Below are 20,029 nucleotides of genomic sequence, written 5' to 3' on the forward strand. Positions count from 1 at the left end.
TGATTCCTGAAATATATTTGAACCAGGAAAATATGGTATTTCTAAAATATTACTTATTACCTATATCTGTTTGTAAGTCTATAGATAGAATTTTCAAGGGAATGAGGTCAAGGGTGGTTCATCCCTCAGCACCTGGCACATTGTAGGTCTTTAAAATGAGTGATATTCCTCAGTAATTACTTACCAGTTTAATTATGTTTGATTTTTTTCAGGTTGTCCAAGATAATTTTGTGGTATGTTGTTGGAAGATTCTATGTAAAATATTAAAATTTTTTAAGGCTAAGTTTCAGCTTAGGACAAATATCGCATAACCTGATCTGCCAAATAAATAAGTGCTTTTGACATGAAGAGTGTAAGCACCAAGTAATAGTCACAGACTTGAGATCCCACTACATTAGTTAAAGAAAATGGATTTGGCTTAACTGGTTTTGTATTAGAGATCATGAGAATAAAGCATCTGATACTCTTTTATAGTTAGAAGGAAAGATTGTGTCAGAAATGTGTTGCATATAGCAGTTGATATCATTTATTCTGTATCACAGCCCTCCAAGTGAGGTGGTGGCTCCTTTCCCTGTAGAAAACTAGAGATGTGAGTCAGTTTACCCTCCCAAATGTTGATGGCAGAGAATGCATCTGGGGGCCTAGATACCTGTTCTTTCTGCTTTAATACAGTTTTGGGCTATCATTGGGCTGACATGTTACCAAAAGTTTAAAGTGATGTCAAAGGGTACATTTTTTTCTTCTTGGAATTAAAATGTTCTTGGGTGAATCTTGTTGAAGGAAGTGCTTATTTATTCACCTAAGGCTTGATGAAAACTATGCAAGAGGCTAGGGATTTGGTTTATTCTTACTCTAAATATTGACTGCAGAAAGCCAGATGTAAATTTAGTTCTGCTTAGGTTTTGGGAAGATTGTGCCACACATTTAAAGAGACAAACAATGAAGACTTGATATTATCCTGATCTCTTTTTTAATGTTTTGTTCAATTTTTGAGAGACAGAGACAGAACGTGTGTGAGGGGCAGAGAGAGAGGGAGACACAGAATCTGAAGCAGGCTTCAGGCTCTGAGCTGTCAGCACAGAGCCCAGCATGGTGTTCAAACTCACAAATGGTAAGATCGTGACCTGATCTAAAGTCAGATGCCTAACCAACTGAGCCATCCAGGCGCCTCTCATAATTATCCTAATCTTCATGGGAGAACTTGACGCTACCAGCAGTATTAGGAAGAAATAGTAATTGTCAATGAATTGTGATATTTCTGATACTATCTAGGGAAAAAAGTTAAGATCTGTAGTAGAAAAACATTACATGCAAGATATAAGAAAGCACAGAGGTCAAAAGTAATAAGTGATAAATAGTAAATGGTAAAGCACATGTTTATTAATTTTTTAAAAAGCATAATTCTGTTGAAGTTAATTCACAGATTTGAACAGCTCATTTGGGCATAGGATGTTAACATTCTGAATCCACAATGGAAGTTCCATGTTATAGAATTCTCTTTCATGGACACTTGCCTTGGATAAACAAGTTTCTGTGATACAATTATTTAACCAGTGTCCCTGTAACATATAGTGTGTAAGCCATGCACCTTTTTTTAAGTTTATTTATTTTGAGAGAGAGAGTGAGTGAGTGCACAAACAGGGTAGGGGCAGAGAGAGAGAGAGAGAGAGAGCGAGAATCCCAAGCAGGATCTTCACTGTCAGCATGAAGCCCAGTGCAGGCTTGAACTTATAAACTGTGAGATCATGATTAGAGCCAAAACCAAGAGTCAGATGCTTGCCAACTGAGCTACCCAAGTGTCTTGAGCCGTCCACCTTATTAATGAAGCTTATTTACAAAATTATTCTTGATGGTAAATCTTTAAGAAAAAAATGAAGATCTGCTGCCATTGAAGATATTATTTTTAAGTTTATTTTGAGAGAGTGCATGCTCAAGTGGGGGAAGGGGAAAAGAGAGAGAATCTCAAGTAGGCTTCTTGCTGTCAATGCAGAGCCCTATGTGGGATTCATTCCCACAAACCGTGAGTTCCTCACGAGAGCTGAAACCAAGAGTCTGACACTTAAACAAGTGAGCCACTCAAGTGCCCTGAGGATATTTTCTTTAAAAAGTGACCTTAGTGGGGGCGCCTGGGTGGCTCAGTTAGTTAAGTGTCTGTCTTTGGCTCAGGTCATCATCTCACGGTTTGTGGGTTCTAGCCCTGTGTCGGGCTCTGTGCTGACAGCTCGGAGCCTGCAGCCTGCTTTGGATTCTGTGTCTCCCTCTCTCTCTGCCCCTCCCCCTCTCACAATTTACTTATTGTAAATAGCGTTGCTAAATGAATAAGACTTCGGATTAAATGCTTTCATAAATGTGAATAGTCCAGAGTTTAACCTCTGACTCTTAATCCTGGTAGGTCCTTTCTCTGATCTGCAGTTTGTAATAGTTGTGCAAAAACTCATGTCAGTCTCCAGATATCTTATAAGCTAAAAGATTTGTGCAACTGATAGGCTTTAACTGTTCTTTTGTAGCTCATTCAGTTATCCTTAGTAATGAAAAATAACATAAAATGGGGTCTCAGTGGTTTAATGAAAGAAAGTGCTGGAAGTTCATCATCTGATAGAATAAACAGACAAAAATGACCTTGACTCAAGGCTTCATCTCTTTTAGTTGGATGCTTGCCAAAGATTTTGTTCTGGAATGATATCTGATTGATACGAAGGTAGGTGCCTTTGGGTGCTTACATAGGATCTTAATTGGTCAGCAGCATGATCTCTTATTAAACATCTGCCTTAGTATTCTGCATATGACTAAATCGATGGAAAGAATGATCTTGCATGCACTGTGTGAGTTTTGCCTCCTTATTTTGACATCTTTCGGTGGTTTCCTGTTCTGTGAAACATGTTTGGTTTTGTTTAAACATTGTAAAAGCAAATATTATTGTAACTTGTAAAATCTAGCAAATGAAATTGCTGGGTAACATTTATTTCAATCCTTTGTTGAACTTATTCCCCCAAATATTAGTATTTTTCTGTCTGAGCAGATAGAGTGTATGGGATAAAACTTAATTTTTTTTTTTTTTACTCAGTGCCCCAGTTTTATCATTTTTACCATCAATTCTTCATCAGATCATGTATGTTAAGAAAAATGAGTAAACTTCTGCTTTTTCAAGAACATTAGGAATGTATTTGTAATTAAATATTCAGGTTAAGTTCTAATTAATGAGAGTTTTGTACCTTTTTAAAATGACGTTTTGTGTGATAGTGTCTTTAGGAAAATGATGTTATCAGTGTTACTGAAGTGAGAAAAGGACTAGGTGATTAGGTTGACCACTGTCTTGACCTCACTGCCTAATATGTTCAGAGAGGCTAATTTGTAGAAAACAAAAGTAATGTTTATAATGTTAAAGTAATTATGGATACATGGTACAGACAGGATTATATTTTTATTTGGATACCCAGTTGTTTTCTCAGTATATATGCTGCCACTGTAGTGGCACTTATGATCACGTTAGCTAATGTAAGTTTGCTACATGCACCTGTGTGTTCAGACACACAGCATACACCTAAGACATGAAACCATGTGGAAATGGCCCGTATCTAGCTGGAGAGTGTTAGGCTCGTCAGGTGGTTTATAAATGTGGTCAGCTAAGGTTCATTTTTACATGTCAGTAGTTCTTAATCAAGAATGTATTTAATGTAGAACCATTTTTTGAGATTATTTGGAAAGTTTTATTATGTGTTCCATTACACTGAATAAAAGGGAAAATATAGTTGTGATTTTTATATCCTTAACTGCAGACTAAAATAAGAGTGTGCTCTTAAGCATATTAGTTATCTGGTATTCTTGTAGAAGGGGAAACAAGAGTTGGAGAAAAGGGGTCTAGTAAAAAGTTGACCAAAGTCAAAGTCGGATGAATCGTAGATAATGGAAGCCGCACCGTTTTGTACTTGGAAGTAGACTTCTAACAGCTTAAGCTGGATATGCTTCTGGTTTATCTTCTCAGGGGAGTTAGGGAATAAAATAATCCTTCTTATCATCTAAAAAGGGTGAAAGATTGACTTAAAAAACGAGTTTCACAGATGCTTAAGGGAATTTCAGAGAGGATTTTTTTTTCCTAACAGTGGCCAGTGTTTTCAGCTCATACATAGAGAGAAAAAGCATTAAAATTAAATATTGCTTGAGGTAAAAGCGAATATATTAGTCTGCTAAGGTTGCTATTACAAAATGCTGGAAAAGTTAAAAATCAGGCATTTTCCTCTCACAGTTGTGAATACTGGAAGTCCAGGATGAAGGTGTTGGAGGTTGGGTTTTCTCCTGAGGCCTCTATGCTTAGTTTGTAGATAGTGGACTTGTTGTGTGCTCATGTTGCTTTTTCCTTGTGCTGACATCCCAGATGTCTGTTCCTCTTATAAGGACAACTGGTCCTATTGGAATAGGTTGCCACCTTTATGCCCCCATTTAACCTTAATTATGTCTTTAAGAACCCTGTGTCCTAAGACTGTCACACTAGGGGTTTAGTGAGTCAACATAATGAATTTTGAGGAGGCACAATTCGGTCCATAACAGGGAACACAGATTTACAGGAAAGTGTTATTTTAGTCAAATAGCACGTAGTTGTCAGACTTTAGCATGCATAGGAGTCACCTGGAAAGCTTGTTAAAACACGTTGCTAGGCCTCACCCCCCAGGGTTTCTGATTTAATAGGTCTGGAGTGGGTATTAGAATTTGCATCTCTCTCTTTTTTTTTAATGTTTATTTATTTTGAGAGAGAGAGAATGAGAGGGAGAGAGTACACGCATGAACATGAGCAGAGGAGAGGCAGAGAGAAAGAATCCCAAGCAGGCTCTGCGCTATAAACTTGAACCTAAACTTGAACCTATGAACCACGAGATCATGACCTGAGCCAAAATCAAGAGCTGAACGCTTAACCCACTGGGCCACCCTGGCGCCCCCCCCCATTCCATTTTTTTGTCTCTGTTACCACAATGAGAACTGTAGCTTTTAACATGAACACTTTGCTCAGTCCTGCAGTACACATGATACAGTTTGAGGACTTGTGTATTCATGTCACTATCATAAACAAAGGTACTAAGTAAGAGAAGTTAGAATTTGTTTATACTCCCTTTTCCCTCCAGACACCAAGGCTGTATAATAAAAATGAAACTGCGTCAAAAAGTTATTTGCATGGGATTCTCCCCTACCCCCTTCAGTGTGGCTATCTTATTCATTTGAGTTGTAGTTGGGTTCTCCTTTACTTATGTGGTATTCAGTTTTAGCTCCTCCCCCCAACCTTTTTGTTTTAATTTTATATCTTGAAGATGTAGAACGTTAGTGTGCTTCCAAGAGTCAAAACTACACATAAAAAATGTATACTCAGAATTGCTACCTTTTCTTTCTTTTCAACCCTCCCACTCCTTTTTGCAATTAACCAATTTTCTTATTCTTTGATTTATTCTTTGTGTTTCTTTTCCCCAAAATAAACAGGCTTCTGTATTTTTTTTTTTTAATGTTTGTTTTGAGAGAGTCTGTGTGCAAGCGGGGTAGGAGCAGAGAGAAAGGGAGAGAGAATCTTAAGCAGGCTCCGCATCCAGCATAGAACCTTACACAGGCTTATCCATGACTCAGATCATGATCTGAGCTGAAATCAAGAGTTGGATACTTACCCAGCTGAGCCACTCAGTTGCCCCCTTATGTGTGTTTTCTTAATTCTTCTTTCTTAAAACGTGGTGTATGTTTGCACTCTGCTTTTTATCCCCTGCTTGGAATATTCTACAGATCCTTCCATCCTGGCTTGCAGAAATCTTCATTCCTTTTTTATAGCTGCATGGTATTCTGCTCTAAGTGCTATTCTTTATGCAACCACTCTCTTGTGTTTGAACATTTAGGTAGTTTCCAGCTTTTTGAATTTGTAAGTAAAGCTGCAGTGAACAGTGTTGTGGATATGTATATTTATATTGTTAAGATATATCTTCAAGTAAATTCTTGGAGGCAAGATTGCTGAGATGGGAGGGTAAATTTATTAGCTGTTACCAGATTTGGTTTCATAGGGACATGCTGTGTTCTGGTTATTTATTACTGTTGGACCCGTAGCAAACTTAATTGTATACAGCAATCCTTTTATTACACTCCTAGGTTCTAGATGCGACTTTTGGGTGGGGAGAGCAGGGTATCTTATCTCTGCTCATGGGGTCTGGAGCTTCCACTGGGAGATCTCACATCCCTGGGAGAGAGGGACTATGATTACATGGCAGCTCCTTCCGTCAGCCAGCACTGAGACACTGAGGCTGGCCTCGTTCAGTCTGTCAAGCAGAATGTGTACATATGGTCTCTCGATGCAGCTTTAGTTTCTTCACAGAATTGACAGCCTCAATTCTGAGAGGGCGTATCAAGAGAGTGAGGATTCCCAGACAGCCACAGGATACACCACCTTTTGTGACTTTGCTTTTACCTCAGTGATGTTGCTGTGGTGGTAGTCGATTGTGGGAAGAAGTTCCAAAGTCTGCCCTGTTCAAGGGTAGGAACATAGACCCCATTTCTCCATGGGACTAGAGTCAGAAACTTGCAGCTGTGTTTTAGAACTGCCACATGACGTTTTGCATACATTGCTGGTGAATTCACTGTTTCCCCAAAGCCCAATTAAATAGTATTTTTTCTAGCTTTTGAATTTTTATCAGTATGTTTGATAAAAGATGGTATTTCACTACAGTTTTATTTTGCATTTCTTAGTGACATTTTCCTGTCTTTAAAAGGCTGCTTTTTATATTTTTGTGAATTATCTGTGAGTTTTGCTCATTTTTTTTTAAGTAGGCTTCATGCCTAGCATGTAGCCCAACGTGGGGCTTGAACTCACAACCATGAGATCAAGAGTCAGATAGATGCTTAACTGACTGAGCCAGGCGCTCTTGCTCATTTTTCTATAGCAAATTTCTTTTCATCAAATTAAAACATTTCTTCTACTATATTAGGGAAAATAGCCCTTTTTCTGCATATTTATTACTTTCTCCATATATATTATTTGTGTCTTGACTTTGCTTAAGTTGTTTTGCCACATAGAAATTTAGTTTTGTGGTCATATTTATCGATCTTATTTAATGCCTCTGAATTTTAAGTCACAGTAGGAAAACTTTTCCTTACATTCCAGTTATAGAGGAATTCACATGTTTTCTTTCGGTTTTTGTAAGTTTTATGTCTGATCCATTTGGAATTTATTTTTCACAGTACAAGGGATGGATAGATCTAATTTTATATATGTCTAAATATTCAGTTGTCCCAACTCAGTTTATGAAAAAGCTCATTTTGGCTTCCCCTCCCTGTCAAGTAATTTGAGTTACCACCGTTATTACATACTCATTTCAGTATATAGTTAGGCCTTATTTCTGGACTTTCTATTCTAGTCCTTTGGGCTTTTCATGTATCAGTACCAGCCTGTTTTATTCATGGAGGCTCTGCAGTACGTCTTAATATCAAGTAGAGCTTATCTCTCCATCATAGTTCTTCCTTTGTTGTGGTTTTTTGGCTATTCTTTTGTGTTTATTTTCCCATATAAATTTAAGCATTGCTTTGTCTGGTTCCAAAAAAAGCTTGCTACTTTTATTTAGATTGCATTACATTTACAAGTTGATGTCCTGAAAACTGGCATCCTGATGACGTAGAGATGTACTAATCATGAATAAGGGATCTCTCTTCAGTTCAGCTCTACACTGTTGTCTTTCAGGAGTGTTTCACAGGATTTTTTTTTAATGTAGATTTTGAACATTTCTTAAGTTTATTCATAAGTATTTTTGATCTTTTTTTGGTTGCTATTGTAATGGTTTTTTCATTACATCTTCTAATTGGTTATTAGTTGTGTATATGGAGGACACTTAATCATTTGTTTCCTTGTTAGGTTAGTTTTCATTGATTCTTTTAGTTCTGGAGTCTAGGGTCTTACAGGTAGATATATTACCACGTCATCTATAGAGATTGTTTTATTTTTCTTTTCCATTTCTTTGGTTATTTTGTCTAATTCATTGGCTAATGCCTTCAGAATAATAGTAAATAGTAATGGATGTGGTGTGCATTTATTTTTGACCTTATACTTAATGCCTGTTTTTTTTTAAATTTTTTTTTAGCACAGAGTTGTTTCCTTTCTTGTCACTTTATGCAGTATATTTGTGCAGTCTTTCTACTTTCTCAGCATGTATAACCTGTACGTTCTGTTATTGTAACCATGTTGTATCACCTTCATCTTTGTTCTACAGTTAGTGAAGTCATTGAATGCTCACCATTAGTCCTTTTGCTTAAAGTTTCCCCAGTTAGCTCTTGGGTGAAGTTCATCTTCTAGTAAATTCTTTAGTAAGGGCATGTATAAATAGTATTCCAGTGTTCTTTTGCATTTTTTCTTTATGTAGACTAATTTTTGAATGGAAGCATGGCTCCCACATTGTTAACTTTCTTAAAACTACTTCTTCACAGTTATCTTTATTTTTTGTATGTTGTTTTTGAAGTCTGGTTTTTTTACTTCTTAATTTGATCTTACTTCTCTGAGGATTTTTAAAGTTTATTTATTTTGAGAGAGGATGCATGTGCTCAACAGCAGAGGAGGGGCGGAGGTAGGGAATTCCAGGAAGGCTCTGCACTGTCAGCATGGAGCCTGATGCAGAGCTCGATCCCACGGTACGATCATGACCTGAGCCGAAATTAAGAGTTGGACACTTAATCGACTGAACCACAGGTGCCCCTAAACTTGAGTATTTTGACTGTATATGCTTTGAGGTGGGTTATTCTGGGTCAGATTTCTCAGCTATACATGGAACCCTTTGTGTATGCGGGTTTACATTTTTCTTATATCTGGCAAGTTTTGTTTTTGAATTATAATTTAAAATATTAATTCTCCGTTGTTTTCCTAAGTGACTCCAGTTATACAGTGTTGGATCTCTTGCATGTGTCTCATTTCAGACACTTTCTTTTGACCCTTTTTTACTTCATCTCATTTTTATTCTTATTTTCCTGCCTTTCTTCAATGTCTCTTACTAGATTTTCATTCAAATCCATTCTTCCTTGAACATTTTGTAATTCTTAATTTCAGAAATTTCCTTTTTTTTCTCTTATTCCTTCTCTGAGACTGATAAGTTTTCATTCCCTTTCTTACTGGAGTTTTGTTCCATTTCTGGTTTAGTTTTTAGATTTTTGCTTCTGGGTAATATTTGTTTATAATATCTCCAAATACTTGCTTGAGGGTGTTTAACTCAATTTGAGGCATTGCTTTACAATTTTCTAATGTTTCATAGTTTTTTGTTGTGTGTTGTCATTGTTGTTTTCTGGGGAGAATGTTTATCAGCTGAAATGTTGGAATTGGTTTGATTCCCCTTGTCCCCTATTCCTTCCTAAGCATTTTATAGAGGAGGTCCTTAGTTCATAAATGCCTTCAGTCAAAGTAGTGAAGTACTTTTTATTTTAATGAATGAGGCCATAATGAAGAGATCAGGTGGGCATTTGTATGTGTTTTTCTCTGGTTTCTGGAGGATGCTGAATTTTTCCTTCTTTTCCTTCACTCCCATATCTCCACGAAGTACCTCCCTTCTCTCTTTATCTGCTTCTTCCCCAGAAGCACTGCTTGCTAGAGCCTGCATTTCCTTTACTTGTCTCATTCAGACTCCTCCTCTGTGGCCAAATTCCAGTGTTGAATTTTTTTATCGCTTGATTTTGGACTTCTTTTTCTTTGGGTGATTTTTTTCTGTGCTTCATCTGTATCCTCTCTCTGTTCCTTTCTCTTCTCTGTGGAGTCTCTTAGGCTTCTTCTCTCCTGTGCATTGTAGCCATAGGTTTGCAAGGCAGTGGGAGTGCTGTTGGATTTGGTGTTTATTTACTTTGTAGAGTATTCTGTCTCATAATGCTGGAGGTCATGTGTAGTTTCATTTGCACTCTTCAATTTTGTATTTTTGAGAGAGAGAGGTTTGGATTCAGGCTGCTACCATTATCCTCCTGACTAGAAGTTCTAGAGGAGGTTTTTAAAATTAAGATTCTTGGAGATTTCTGATTCTCTTGGTGTGGAATAAGGCCTAGGACTCTGTATTTATTTTGAAGCTCTTGAGATTATTTGGGTACAGAGCTAGTTTTGGGAACTGCTTGCCTGAGATCAGCAAATGTGTTTTGTAATGGGTCAGATGTTAAATATTTTAGACTTTTGAGAGTATGACTGGTCTTTATGGCGTATTCTTCTTTTTCTTTTTAAACCCTTTAAAACTATTTTTAGAAATATCATTCTTAGCCTTAGGCCTTGCAAAAACAGGCTGTGGGCAATTTAGGCTAACCCAGTTTAAGAACATCTTCAAGTGCCTTTTTCTGAACTTGGGTTGAAAGTTTGTGTAATGTTTATTTTTTTTCAGAGAGCCTGAAACAAGGAGTGTTTTTCATACTGTAAGCAGCTTTGGATCTACTCAGGAGTATAAAACCAAGATAGGTGTTGAGGTGCAAACTTTCATGTGGAAGTAGCAATATGGATTGGGAAATGTAAATATAGTGTCACTGGTTAGCTGCGTCAACAACAAGATAACTTTATGTAATCCCTGTAAAACACCTGCTTTGACAAAATACTACCTTTTCATAGGTGCCTAGGGTGTTAACCACCACAGTGTGTGTAAATATGGGAATGAGGGGTCTTTGAAGAATATGTAAATTGAAAATATTCTTCCAGAGTTATATAAATTTTAAGAATTTATACCAAAATTATTTTGACTTCTTGCACAGCTGATACTGAGCTTTTCTGGGAGCAACAGGTTCAGTTGCTTCTTAAGGCAAGTTTTGATTTGTATTAGTGAGACAGACACAAAACAGCTCCCTATTTCCAATGACCAGAGGGCATGTTCTTAGTCTTAAAGCTGTTATCATATTGTCTAAATGTATTGGAGAAGGTACATGAAATCCTACCTTACGGGTGATCATCTTTACACTTCTGATTTCCCAGCAGTACTTTTACAGTGTAAGACTCACTTAAGGAGCAAAGCTATCATTCTGGAAAGGTAAATAACATGAATAACAGTGTAGAGGTAAGGAGGAGTAAGGCTTAATTAGCAGGCTCATTACTTGTTGAGCCATTTCTGAATGTCATTCACTGACAGGTTCTTTTTCTACTCACTAGAAGAAAATGGGAAATGAAGATCAATGGCCGCTTTTTAAAAAATGGCTTTTTTAAACCTTGAGTCACCTCATTTAATCCTTCTGTATTCCACCAAAGGGTTGATTTCCATTGTAGAATCACCTTGGTTTGAAATATGGGGTTTTAAAAAAATACACTCTGTTAGTAACCTTTGTTTTTGGTCACAAGTCACCCTGTTTATCTACATTATTATACATCAGTGTCTAAAAGTCTCTCACAAACTCTCACTTTGTGCAGGAGGGCAGGGCAGTTAGTAGGTTAGTAATTTTGAATGATGCAATGTCCTTGACTCCTCCACTGTATTTTTTTAAGGTTGTTAATTTATTGGGTGGGGGGGGAGTAGAAGGTGAGGGAGGGGTAGGGAGAGGGAGAGAGAATCGCAAGCAGGCTCCATATTGTCAGTGCAGAGCCCTACCTGGGCTCAAACTCATGAACTGTGAGATCACGACGAGCCGAAATCACGAGTCAGTTGCTCATCCGACTGAACCACCCAGGCATCCAGACTCCTCCACATTGTATAGCCACCCAGGCACGGACTCCTCCATCTTATAATTTTCATCTCCTTACCTAACAAGAAAATGGACAGAGGTAGTTTTGTTCCTTCTCCCTGCACAGAGCCCACTTTTGGTTTTTCATAGATAGGAGATTAATCTCAAAGCACAAATCAGACACATTGTAATTAATAGTCAGACTCTTTGTCATGGCCTACAGAGCCCTCACTCAGTATCTGGTCCTTTTCAACACTCCCAGCTTACCTGCCATGGTTCTCTGCTTCATACTCTGTGCACAAGTTGCATTGGGCTTCTGTCTCTTTTTTGGACATTTCAACCGTGTTTCAACCTGTTCCTTCCTGTTCCCTTCACAAGTGAAGTTCTTCCCCCACATTGAATTGAAGCTACTTCCTTGTCATTGTTCAGGACACTCTGAAATACTGTTTGTTATCCATGCTAAAATAGTCCCCTGTCTTGCATATTGCCCTTCTTTCAGGTATTTATCATTTTTATAAAACAAAGGAGACAGATAATTACTAGAATTCAAGATTCATTAGGCCATGAAATGATCATGTGTAGCACCGAGTTCTGGGTTCCTTAAATATTGCTTGGCACATAGTAAACACTCATTTTGAGGAATGAATAAAAATTTGTGCCAGTCCCTATGATTTTTATTTCAAGTATAATCTCTTTCATTAGTGATATGAACAGTGGTGTAACTCCCCCATCTCACTGTGCTTCTCTCTGTGTTTGTTAAGGGCTAGTTTAGCTGAGCTTGGAAATGTACCTAGTACACCTCTTACATACTCTCTCTCTGATCCATGGGTTGTAGAAGTTAAGTTTTTTGGAAACAGGAACATTTCAGCTTTAAGGAAAAGTACATAATAGTGTCTTTTTAACTATAACTAGGAAAATTCTCTTCTAATCAGTTACCTTTAAAAAGGTTTTAACATTGTGAATTAGGTAATGAAGAGTTGCATCTACCTATACTTTTGTTTAATTACCAGGAAACATGAAAATGGTGTGTGTTTGTTTGTTTTTAATAGGAGGATGGGTTGTGTGCTTTCCTGTAAGAATGTCTGAATTTAGATTTCTGTAGAAGTGACTTGACCATTGACTATGAAGTTGCCTTGACCATTGACCCACACAGAGGGAACTTAACTCTTCAAATACTGCTTTCAGTCTTGCACTGAACCCCCAAACCCCATGAATATATAATCAGGTGTTCTAAGACTGGCTATTTCCTCAGTCTCAAAGACCTATTTAGGCAAATAATGGTTTTCCTTAATTCATTTCTTCAGGAAACGTTGAAGATCCATGTTGCCTTCTCTTTTTATTTAACGCAGTGGTGACCAGGCAGGGTTAGGTTCGATTTGCAGTCATTTTTTTTTTAAGATTTCTTTATTCTGTAATTATATATGGCTTTTATTCCCCTTAAGAAATCTTAATGCAGGGTTTTACATTTACACATTTTCACTTTGTTTCCCTTTTTTGTCCCACCTATTAAATACGTAGTCTTCTGTCTAGTATATGAGTTCTCCTCCAGCTGTGGCATTTGAAATTGTGTCTTTTATGTTTTCGTTTAGGTTTTTGATGGAAAAACACTGAACAGAATGAACATGTAATTTAATTGATAGTCTACTGCTGGTGAAATTATGAATAGCCACATCTGATTTTCTGATACTATAGAGAAGATGAAATGAACACTGGTGCAGTTTGGTACCAGGAGAAATAAGCAAGTACAGAAAAAATTGAAGGAACCACTTCATGTATTTTCAAGGAAGTGTAAGTAGTATTCCTTCTAGTACAGTTTTCCTTTGAAGATAGCAGAGGAAGTGCATTTGTGCTGTGGTATTTTCAGTCTTAAAATGAGTAAAGCATACGTTTCATTACAGGCTTAGTCCTGTGTTCTTCCATTTAAAGTATGGTGAATCAGATATTGTCATTAGTGAGTTAGGAGGAGAATATTTGAAGGACAAATTAATCTCAGTTGGAAACTATTTCTTAAAATGTTCATTAGTGTGCTAGAAAGATTTGGGGAGGGTATAATCACTGCCTCCCACTTCCTAGCACACAATTGAAATTAATCTCCTGTGGATAAATCACTCAGAACAGCTGGGTTCTGCATAGGAGTACCTCAAAAGCTGGGCCCTGAATCCATGAAAAATATAAGGTGTTTAATATCCTGCAGGGTCTGTATTCAGTATCATTTGGCAATGATAAAGCAAGCTTCTATCTGTTGGTTCTTGTATTGCTTTCTTGGCACTATTGGGTATATGAAGTAGTTGTTACTGTTCAAAATTGTGCAATACTTTCCAGACTAGTGCTGTGGTTGGGGTTTTGGGGGGGGTGTGTGTGAGTGCGGGGGGTGGGGTGGGGAATGGTAGTAGTGGTGGTTTTGGGCTTGCAGAGGGTTACTTCTGAATATTTTTTTGATCCATAATGGATACTGGTTCCCACAGAGTTTTCTTCTAAGGAGAGAACATGATTCAGAACTGTAGAAAAACAAAAAACAAAGTCATGCTTTTGTGTGTGTTCTGTAATAATAATAATAAAAACAACAACAATAATAATGGCTGCTTTGTAAATATGGAAATTACAGTTGTTTTAAAAATGTGAGCCTGGGTGGCTCAGTCGGTTGAGCATCTGACTTCAGCTCAGGTCATGATCTCACAGTCTGTGAGTTCAAGCCCTGTGTCGGGCTCTGGGCTGACAGCTCGGAGCCTGGAGCCTGCTTCAGATTCTGTGTCTCCCTCTCTCTCTGCCCTTCCCCTACTAATGCTCTGTCTCTATCTCTCAAAAAGAAATAAATGTTAACAAGAAAAAAAATTTTATGTGAATTTAGGACGATAAATGTGGGGGCCATAAAATTATATGTGAATGTGGCAAAAGGTGTAAAATAAGCTGCATCTATTTGCCACTTTGATACCTTTGGTTAGGTAAAAGTGGTGTCTTGGAGAAGACTTTGTATTTCCCAAACTTTGCATACCACTTTGTTATTCTTTTAACTTAAATAATGTCTACTAACACTCTTCTCTCAAAAATTATAGTAAATACTTATTTTTTTAGCTCTTTTCTAGGAGAACATTATAATTTTCAAATGAGTCTTCCAAGTTATATGCAGTTATGGCTGATGCTGACACACACAGTCACATGTAATTATGTGTAAACCATGTGTATAATTTTTCTGCAGTGCTTTTTATGGTTCTGTGCATTCAAGATGAATTCAGGAACTATTTATTGTTGAGAATAGATGGAAACCTTTGATTTTAGCCTTTTATTCTATACTTTCTAGAGTCTCCTAAGAGCTCCTGCAGTGAGAAAGAGGAGATTTGTAGATTCTCCATCCCTGTACATCTCTCCCCATCCCCAGTACTCACCCCCAGCTTGCATTTTGTGTTTTTACATGCTAAACACCCACAAGCAGTGGGTTAGATCCCTTAAAAATTAACACCTATTAATTAACCCCCTCTCCACAGTGAAGAAACATTTTGATGACAGTAAATCTCTGAAAGTTGTAAAAATACTCCTTCTGGTCTAAGTAGATTTAAATACTCTTAAAGTAACATTATTTACTCAGAACCTCTTTTGTCATTTGTTTTTGAAGGCAGTATACCTATAAATGACTCCTGGCTAGTTAGAGCTCTGAGGTAAACTCTGTATTCTCTCCCAGAAGATAAATAGCATACCTACCACCTGTAATGGGAGTCCAGGCAACCAAGAAAGGACCTTTTTCTTACCTGTTTATAATATTGGTAACTAATGGTTAGACCATGTGAAGGAGTCTGATGATCACGAATTTGAGTTGTGATGGCCACATTTGTGGAATGTAGTAGAAGTACTCCATTGGTTTGGTTTAAATTATGTAACAGCAGTTGGGGAGGGTATAAATTTTATATTGGCATACTTTTTTTAGCATTACAGTAAAATAGTATTATCTTCATTTAGTAAACATTTAATTGCCTACCTTGTGCCACACTATGCACTCCACCCTAAAGGTAAAAGCAGCATGCTCATATTAGGCGGCTCATTGTGAATATGGCAGTAACACAGATATTCTCAAAGTTGAAAATAACAGTTCCTAGTAACGCTGCTTTGAGAATAGAAGCGTACCATCCTTCAGAATAGATGGTTGGATATTTTAGCTCTGAAAGAGATAAACTAGCATTTATCTAATAGGATTCCCTGTATACTATTACATATATCTCTTAATTGTAAAAAGTGAGAGCGTAAACCTAATTGCTACAACACATCGAGGTTTTCTAGCCTCTTCTGAAGAATTCTCTTCTTGGTACGTAAGCTGAGCATTATCTTTTCCTGTTTTTATATTTTCATATAATATAGTATAATACTTTACACATAATGAGCTTCAGTAAATATTGATATTAATGAAAATTCCTGATCTGTTAAACATAGGATCCTTCAGAATTAAAATTCGTAGAGAATTTTAGTGACAGATAATTTTATATGCTGATTTTCTGAATAAGTGAACACACCTCCATGAATATATATGCAGAAATAGGGCAGAGTGGTGAGAAGCAAACCACACTGGCTGGGTGTTAATTCCAGCTTTATCCTTAACAGCTTTGTGACCTTGTACAAATTACTTAACCTGCTGTGGTTCAGTTTATTGACCTGTAAAATGGAAAGTAACAGTACCAATTATAGGGATACATAGTAAACCAGAACACTATGAAAAAGTTGTTATTGTTACTGTCCTCGTGATAATCCTTCAACTTTATGTAAAGTTGATAGCATGGTATTCTCTGTATCTTCAGCATTCACAATGGGGTGGTTTTTCTTTTACATTTGGCAACAAGCCATAGAGGTAGTACTTGAAGTGTTTTTGCTGTCAGGTACAGTTTCAAAGAATTTATTTACTTATATCTACCTTGTGACCAGAGATCCCCCACCTGTCCCCCACACCCAGCCTTGACCATCCTTGTCTTCCTCCAAATAACCTAATGTTCATTTTGCATTTTTCTGGACAATTCTGAAAACGTTCTAATGATACATGCAGTTTTGAACCCTGTATGAGATTAATGTCCACTCTTTTTTCTCTTTGCTACCAAATTATGAATAACCAAAGGTTAAAAGAAGAATCAACTGATGTATACTTACCACAGTTGTAATTAAATAACTGTACAATTATAGTTTCATTACGTCTCCTCCAGAAGAGTGTGTTCTGGGGAGACAGGGCTGATCCTGTCTTGTTCTCTTCTGCATCCTCAACACCTATTCCTCAGGCACACCTTGAATGAGGAAACCCTGTATGAATGCCTGTTCTTTTCATGCTAATTTCAGTAAAGGATTACACATATAAATGTACTTGAATAATGTTCTTCACCTTTCTGAAACGTGGGCTCCTTGAGGAGGTATGGAGTTTATAGATACGGAGTTAGAAAAACCCAACTTTAGGGGCGCCTGGGTGGCTCAGTCGGTTAAGCATCCGACTTCGGCTCAGGTCATGATCTCACAGTCTGTGGGTTCGAGCCCTCCATCGGGCTTTGTGCTGACAGCTCAGAGCCTGGAGCCTGCTTCCAATTCTGTCTCCCCCTCTCTCTGCCCCTCTCCCACTCACTTTCTGTCTCTCAAAACAAAATAAAGAAAGAAAAGAAAACCCAACTCTAAGTGCTTGAATAACTGAGAAAGTAGGTATAAGCTGTTACCTGTGTACCTTCTGGTCATATTTTGAAGGGGATGGTGACTCAGTGCTAGCTAAGTATGATTCCCACTGTGCCACTGCCATTACTCATGCCATATTCATATTATTTGCATTTCTTATTTGCCTCATTTTTAAATTTCCCAACCATTTATACTAAATGAAATAAGTCAGAGAAACAAATACCATATAATTTCACTCATATGTGGAATTTAAGAAACAAATGAGCAAATGGAAAAAAGAGAGGCAAACCGAGAAACAGACTCTTAACTATAGAAAACAAAGTGATGGTTACCAGAGAGGTGGGTGGATGGGTGAACTCGATGATGGGGATTAAGGAGTGTACTTGTGATTAGCACCAGGTGTTGTATAGAACTTTTGAATCACTATATTGTACACCTGAAACTATATTACACTGTATATATTAACTGGAATTTAAACAAAAACTTTTTAAGAGACATTCCCAATCATGGCTAATACATATAAGGCCAGTTCTGCGCTTATCATGGAGATGGCTTTCCTTAAGCTTTGAATTAAAATTTACCATAATAAAGAACAAATGCCAACCAACTTTTAGGGGAGAAATGTTGGACGCTTATGAAAGACACGTTTTACAGGATGTTATTACATTCATACTTTTTTAATCCTCATGGCAGCCTTAAGTGATAGCAGCATATTTAATATTTATTTTATAGACATGATGTATAACATGTATGACAGAGTCTGAAATTCAGTTTTACAGAGGGAATAGAAAGGATAAGTATGGTAACATTTGGAAAGGTTTAGCTACTGATTGGATATTGAGGAGAGAGTGAGAAATCAAAGGTGTTTTTGAGCTTAAGAGGTTGACAGTTTGAAACAGGAACGAATAGAACAGTGTTTCCCAAAGTATTCTGTGAAACTCTGGTTCCAGGAGATATTAATAGGTGCTCCATGGGGAAAAAAAAAAGACTGGTTAAAAATAAGTTCAGGAAATGCTACATATAATATTTCCCTCTTGTAAATTCACAAATACGCAAGGCTATGAAAAGTTTGACTAAAGAAACCTGTGTGCTGTGCTGACCTTTTCACATTATAGCTATTAACATACTATAAATTAGCCGCCTCTACGACACCAGTTTGGAAAAGGCTGGTCTAGAGGAATGTGGCGTTTGGTAATAGGAATGGAGTTTTGAGGTTTAAACTTGAGGTTAGAACTAAAATTAAATTACCATCAAGGTTTTGGAGATGAGAGAGAAATGAGGCTTGGAAGTATAGTTTTGTAGGCACAGAGTGGAAACAGGAGACAAAACTTGGTAAAGAAAATACTAATAACCAGTTGTAATCCTGACTCTAAGACTATTGAATTGCATGTGGGTCTTTCAGATAAAGGCACAGCTTTTCGGTACCCCAAGTATGTAAGTATCATATAGGATTCCATATAATCCACACTAGTCAGATAATGAGGATACAGGTCATGTTTGTAAATACACATCCAAAGTCATAACTGTGAGTACTATGAGATAAGAGTAGGGCACCCCAGACTTTGATGGGATGGGTATAGAGGCAGAAAGTAGATGATAGGACCAGTCAGGGACCAAACAAATGCTCAGAGACAGAGATCTAAAACTAGGAATCGTACATGGAAGGCAGGGGAACAGCGTTTCATGGGATAGGCAGCCATAGGTGTTGGGTAAGAAAGGAATAAGATCTTATCTCCTCTATTTACACATAAGAAAAAGGGGACTGAGAAGTGATAGAAGTGATTTGCTCAGTATTAAATGTGCACAGAGCAGAGGCAGGATTAGACTCTTGTCCGTTCATTCTTTGTACTCCAGAGATTCCAAAAAGGAAGAGACTGCTATTGATGATGTTGAGGTATTTCCTCTCTTAGGAGAATGAGGATTGACTGTCCTCCAAAGGGCCCTCCCAGGATGGGGATTGCATACTTTAGTAGATGGCATATTGTCTAAGATTTTCAGGCTTTGAAACCTGGTTCATGTGAGCTCTTTTATAATTGATTTTGGGGTCAGACTCATATTATTAAAGCTCATGAGATTGATATAAAAATCACAGTGTCAATTTCTTTAAGTTATGGTAAAGCAAAACAAAATCTGCCCTGCGACACAGACTCTTTAAGTTCTGACTAGCACGTTCCCTTCTCAATAGATTTGCCACATAGGAAACCACATTATAATTAGAAGGTGGCTTAGTGAATCCATAGGTAGAACCAAGGGTATAGTATGATTGGAATGTATAATGGGATCAGAATTTCTCAACCTCTCAAAGACCAAGTACTTTATTTGGCAGTTGGGGGTAGTGATAGTATCTCATATAGAGGATGTTGGGAGGATTAGGTAGACTATATTGTAAATTTCTTAGCTCAGTACCTGGCACTGCTATTCTCCTCTTAACTCTTATAACTTAGAATACTGTCTCTCCTAAACTGTGCTTAAGGCCATATTTTCTTTTCCTGTTCTAATGATTGTCCTTTTCCTGTGCTTTCCTCGTTGACCAGTCCATCTCTGACTGTTATGGTTTGTTTGTGTTTTTCCTCCATTAGGTTAAATTGACTCATTCTGTCTAGCTAATGTCAGGTCTTGATTCTTGGGTTCCATTTTGCTCTTTGTAGAATGCTTGCTATATAGATGCTCAGCTTGATCAATTATATTATGTTGAACCATATGAAACTGCTGATACTCTACTGGTTTTCATCTATAAAAATAGCAGTCTCATATGGCTTAATCTAATACACTAGTTTTAAAATTTAATTCTTCCCAG

The 20,029-nt window shown here is 37.3% G+C and overlaps 1 protein-coding gene across 9 annotated transcripts in view; it reads left to right on the forward strand.

Annotated features, from left to right (window-relative positions):
* Window positions 1–20,029, forward strand: part of ATP2B1 (ATPase plasma membrane Ca2+ transporting 1) — a 128,188-nt gene that overhangs the window by 17,306 nt on the left and 90,853 nt on the right. For 8 of the 9 annotated variants that reach the window (XR_003914539.1, XR_003914540.1, XR_003914541.1 and 5 more), the window contains exon 2: window positions 13,194–13,392. The exons of the other annotated variant lie outside the window; for it this stretch is intronic. The gene's annotated coding sequence lies outside the window, so the exon portion shown is untranslated. The remainder of the gene's footprint in view (window positions 1–13,193; window positions 13,393–20,029) is intronic. 9 annotated transcript variants of the gene reach the window in all.

Source organism: Suricata suricatta, chromosome 10, assembly GCF_006229205.1.
Source record: "Suricata suricatta isolate VVHF042 chromosome 10, meerkat_22Aug2017_6uvM2_HiC, whole genome shotgun sequence".
In the NCBI taxonomy this organism is placed as follows: Eukaryota; Metazoa; Chordata; class Mammalia; order Carnivora; family Herpestidae; genus Suricata; species Suricata suricatta.